This window comes from Penaeus chinensis, unplaced genomic scaffold (genome assembly GCF_019202785.1).
Source record: "Penaeus chinensis breed Huanghai No. 1 unplaced genomic scaffold, ASM1920278v2 CTG_1750, whole genome shotgun sequence".
Lineage (NCBI taxonomy): Eukaryota > Metazoa > Arthropoda > Malacostraca > Decapoda > Penaeidae > Penaeus > Penaeus chinensis.
Genome location: NW_025917942.1, coordinates 1 through 5362, shown reverse-complemented (window position 1 = coordinate 5362; position 5362 = coordinate 1). Strand labels below are relative to the sequence as shown.

The following is a 5362-nucleotide window of genomic DNA, read 5'->3' as shown; positions in this document are numbered from 1 at the left end:
GTTTTCGCACCTGTATTATCATGAATGTTATTTTCATGTAATACAGTTTACCAAATAATTTCATCATCAAAATATTTACTGAGACTTGCATTACAGTAATAACAATTACACTATACAATGGTATGGTTGCGCTCATAGTGCTCAGGGTATTAATCAGAAGTATTAACGCAGATCCTTCATGACCACTGACAAGTGGTCCCGCGCCTCTTTCACACGTCTCAGTGCCACTATCAACAGAGTGAGAGAAGGAAAAAGGGACACAGATAGATAGGGAAAGTGGGAGGGAGAGGGCAGACAGACAGAGAGAAATAATACAAAGAAAGGGGAGAGAGAATTTCGTTCAAGAAAGTATCGCATGCCACTGGGAACAAATAACGTGGTGGAATGGGTAACGTAACACTTTTATTTCACAACTTTAATATATGATGGCTTTATGTAGTTCACTATTTTCACGACTGCATCTTTGAGGTTATTACAGAGCGAACGAGAGCAACAGCGTTTCTTGCTTATCTTGTAAATAAGTTTTATTATGAGTAAGGGTAGATTTTACTACAGTCCCTTGACTTTCTGCCCTGTTTATAAATATGTGTAAAAACATATGAATTGAGTAATCAGTAAGTAACTAAATATGTAAACAATTATGGATATGAATATCACACTAAATATATATTCCAAATATGTTAAAAAGGATTAACATAATTATTTTACTACCATAGCCATGTCGTCTAGAACTATGGAATAACTTGTTTTTGAGTCCCATGGGACAAACACGAATTATCCAAATATTTCGTTTTTCATATGTGATGATATTCTTGGTGTAAAATATATATTTCCAAACTTTAAATAAAATCCTAGGTAACTATTTGGGTGTTAGAATTGAAAGAGCATTATTCTTATTGTGCCCAATCACAAGACTGTAAATCTGCACAATATCGTAGAAATACATGTATTTCTGACGAAGCAAAGTCGAACCGGTTCAAATAATCTCTTTTTTTGTATTGTGGCATGATATTCATTCTTGTTCATATCTTTTTTACAAATATATATGTACATGTATATTAATATAATCTATATGTTAATTATTATATAAATTTTATTTACAACATATATATATATATCAAAATGTATTATAACATAAAAAAATTTATAAATTTATGTATCGTACATGTATATTTATTACACATTAAATATATATTGAATATACATTTCCTATTACATGCTGTTGATTTTTATTATAACAAAATAGCAAGATTTCTTTCAATATAAGTTTTCTTGCCTATATCTTCATATATGCACTCGATCCACTTTTATTTGGTCTAAGGTTTCCCATTTGTTAGCTCTGGTTTCCTTCAAAATGGATAAATATTTTTGCCTTTTACTAAATACTTCCGTGGAGTGGAACAACTCGATGAGTTTACTCAATTTCTCTATAGCCCACTTCCTGGGTTCAAACATAGATATAAGCTTTAATTGAAATACATAGTCTATATTATGAGGAACATTAGATTTTCTATCAACTGAGTCTTTCCACTTGATTTTAGAACTTAAAAATTCCAATAATGAAGACATTTATGCTAAAATTAATTGAGCTTTCGCACAAAAAAAAAAAAAAAAAAAAAAAAAAAAAACGTATAGTTTGCATTAATATTCTAGGCATACCAAACACCTCATTTTACTCTCATTTAGCATCAACTGTTCATATTCCTTATTAAAAAGACGATTCACAGCACCTTATAATATTGACCCAATAACCATGCATATTTCTTGAATCGTAAAATTGCTTTATTGTTCCCAAAATAAGATACCATGATACTGATCTGGATTTTCTTGCATTTCGTTACTTTTCACGTTTACCGAAAGCTATAATCAATTCCTGAACGAGAGGGGATTTGTAAATAAATTAATTTGTGTGCTTTCGGAATTAAAATATCAGTCGTTTCATTAGGCACTTTTCTTCCAGTGGGTGCTTTGACAAACTAAGCTAACGAAGAAGCAAGCAGAGAAGAGCTTCATAAGTCGACAGGTGCTAAGGATAATTTTTTGGTTAAAACCAAGTTATTGTAAGGGGGATAGCGCGAAAACGCAGTCCCCCGGCTGCCATTAATTGCACACTCGAGTTAACCACATTTGGGTTATCGCAGGGGTCTAGCACCACGGAGTGCAATGGTGAGCCTCGCCCGGGAAAACCGCCTTCGTGATCACGTAATCTCCTGTGCCAGGTAAGTATGCTTCCGGAAGCCACGCATCGACCCACGCCCGCCTATACTGAGAAGTCTACGCGCACTACTAATATTGTATACATAATATCACAGTTGATTTTTTGTTATTTTTTTTTATTGGTTTCTTGGCTATCAACCAGCGCACATGGCCAAGGTTATTAGCCAATGGATCCTTTTTTATTCTATCAATCTATATAAGGTCATAAGTTTTGTCTCCCTTTGGAAACAAGCAATTAATTTAGTTATTATTTTTTCATTATCGGATAATGATTTGATGTGCGAATGGTTTATTGTTTTGTTCTGCAGTAATTTTTTTATGGTTTGTCTGTTATTATGAATTTATGCAGGTTATGAGGGATATGGGCTATTGTAAGATGGCTTGTGCAATGGGGGCATTTTGGAGGGACTTTTTTTCGATGTATGGTGTGAGGTGGGTGAGTCTGTTGGCGGTTTGTTCTTTGGGTGCCAACCCCACCTCTTCTCTCTTTCTCTCTTTGTGGGATGGTGTCCCACGCTCTATTGTGTTCTTGAGATTTTGTTTGGGAGTTGGGAGGTTGGTCCACTCACTTTTGCCACAGGAGAAGTATTTTGCTTTTATAAGAGACACAAATCACCTGAGGATCTGTACGAAATTATTTGGTAATGTCAAAATTCGTCTGTTTGACCGGCTAATTTGTCTGCCTGTTCATTGCCATGGATACAGAGGCTTAGTTGGTTACCCTATTAGCTTGATTGATTTATTGGCACCGTGTAAATTACGGAATTGATATTATCCAGCATTCATTTTTAGTGGTTTCTAAGGATTTATAGCTTTAGTGAACTTAATGAATCGGAGAATTAACTATTCTATCGTGGTCGTCGATAGAGCAAAATCAATAGCTTTGTCAATGGCAAAAAGTTCAGCCAAAGGAAAAATCGACGATGTATGATTCGGCATCAGGTCTAAACTTAGTTTCACATTCAGTCGACATACACCGCACCCACACCTCATTTGTCTTGGAGCCGTGTGGTATATATCAAAAATGGATAATATGCCGTAATAAGGATCTCTCTAAACCGCGGCGTACCTCACCCCTCCGGCGCATGGCTTAGTGATGGAAGCCAAGCTGCCATGATGGAAAAATTGGGTGATTTCCCATGGCGCTATGTGTGACTGAACAGGGTATCAATAGTGAGAGATCTATACCGACTTACTCGACGAGGTCGTGGAGTCTTGTGGCAAAGGGGCCTAATTGCCTCCATTGCCATTGGTGGCTCGGGGTTTCGGAGCCACCTTAGCGGCATTAGGTCAGGGCTAATTGGTCCGCGTCTGAGTCGGGGGGAGGTACTCCTGACTCCACCATCAGCCGCTGGATCCCACCCCGAGTGCACTTCAGGGCTCAAGACACACACGTTATACAGGCATTCGCACAGCATCCAATCCTTTCAACTGTTTTCGATGCCAGAAATCATACACGTTGACCATAATCTACTTAGAACTAACCAGGGCTTTATATATCATTAGCAAAGACTTCTATCTGGCTCCCATTTGTTACCAGCAATGCATTTAATAAATCTTAGTGCCTCTTTGACATTTATTCTTTAACTGGACAATGTGGTCTTTCCAATTAAGTCTACAATCAAGAGTAGACCAAGAAATCTAGCAGAATTTTGAATATGGGTATTGGGTGGTTATTAATGTTAGTCTGATAATTTGGTATCTTTCTAGGTGAAAAAATTACCCAATACTCTTTCCTATGGAAAACTTAAAACCCCATGGAGGCCCCAGTTATGAATTTATCAATGCGAGTTGGATTACGATTTGCGAGAAACTCTGCATTGTTGCTGGAATGCCACAATGCACAATCATCGGCGTACAGTGAGTATTTAAGATTTCGTGGGGGAGCTTGGTAGGAGTCTTAATTCAAACATAGAAATAATGTTGGCCGACAAGACACTTTCCTTGTGGGAACCCGTTTGCTGGACAAAAAATGTCCGAAAAAAGGTGACATTGTCGGCAAAATGTTTGACCAGAGAACGTGATTTGTGACAGAAATAAAATGTTAATAATAACAAGGCAGTTTCCACGTTAATCCGAAAGCTATGTTTTCTGAGTAGGCCTATCTCCATGTCATGTCGAGGCTTTTTCTATATCTAAAAATACTGAAATCAAAATTTTTTTGGCAATTGCTCTTGAATATGACTGTCCAGCTTTACTAGTTGATTCAGAGTTTCTTTTTCTTTCGGCGTCCACTTTCCTAAGCCGCAATGCTTCGTCAACTAGTAAATTTTGCTATTTAAAAAAATGCAATAGCCTACTTCATTAACAATTCGTTCCCAAGACAACTTGCATAAGCACTTGTACAACGCAAATTGGTCTGGTAGGAGATGGCTAGTTCTGGGATTACCCCTCCTTTCAATAACAGGAATCGATGTGGGCGAGTGCCATGAGTTGGTAAAGTGGGATTTTCCAAATTTCATTGTTACACTTCTAGCAACTTAATCATGTCTCATGATTTAGTGCTTCATCATCTCATATCGAATCTCATCGGGCCGGGGATGTTCCTCTACATGCTTCTAGGGCTCGGACAAAGCTCATTCATTGTTTGGTTTCTTTATTTATAATTCAAAGGGTCATTCCTGTGGCAAAGTGAATAGGCTGCAGCTCAGCGGCTTCCTGGTGGGCAGGAAAGCTGGTATGTAGTTTGCTGAGTTTGCTTTATAGAGAACTGCCTGGCGAGTACATTAGCCAATGTCTTTTGGTGAATCCGAAATTTGTTCCCTCGTGGATGATGTTTTTAATTTTGCAGGATGTTTTGTTTTTATTAATTTTTTTGACAGTGGTACAAACTCTGATATTTTTTGTATTACTATTGATTGTAGAGACCAAAAAGCTACGCCAGGAGGTCTCTTTTAGCTTGTCAATTACTCTACGAGGCCCTAGCTCTTGTAGTTTGTTAGTTGCAAAAGTTCTCATTATTGATGTTATTTTTGAAAAAGACTGTAGGCCTTATTGCGTTCGGCACAGCGCCCTGCGGCAATATGGTTGTCCACCATGGAACTTCTATGCTTAACGCTATCTGTCGAAAGTTTTAGGACTGGATAGCAAAGCTGCTTCTAAAATTCGGAATTCTGTAAGATTTGTTTACTTTATCATTCATTGG

The 5362-nt window shown here is 37.4% G+C and overlaps 2 non-coding genes across 2 annotated transcripts; one reads left to right on the top strand and one right to left on the bottom strand.

Annotated features, from left to right (window-relative positions):
* Positions 1–1335: 1335 nt before the first annotated feature.
* LOC125024647 lies at positions 1336–1449 on the top strand. Its single transcript, XR_007114784.1, has one exon. It is a non-coding gene; the product is annotated as a U5 spliceosomal RNA (small nuclear RNA).
* A 614-nt stretch (positions 1450–2063) lies between these two features.
* LOC125024646 lies at positions 2064–2227 on the bottom strand. Its single transcript, XR_007114783.1, has one exon. It is a non-coding gene; the product is annotated as a U1 spliceosomal RNA (small nuclear RNA).
* Between the last annotated feature and the right edge of the window lie 3135 nt (positions 2228–5362).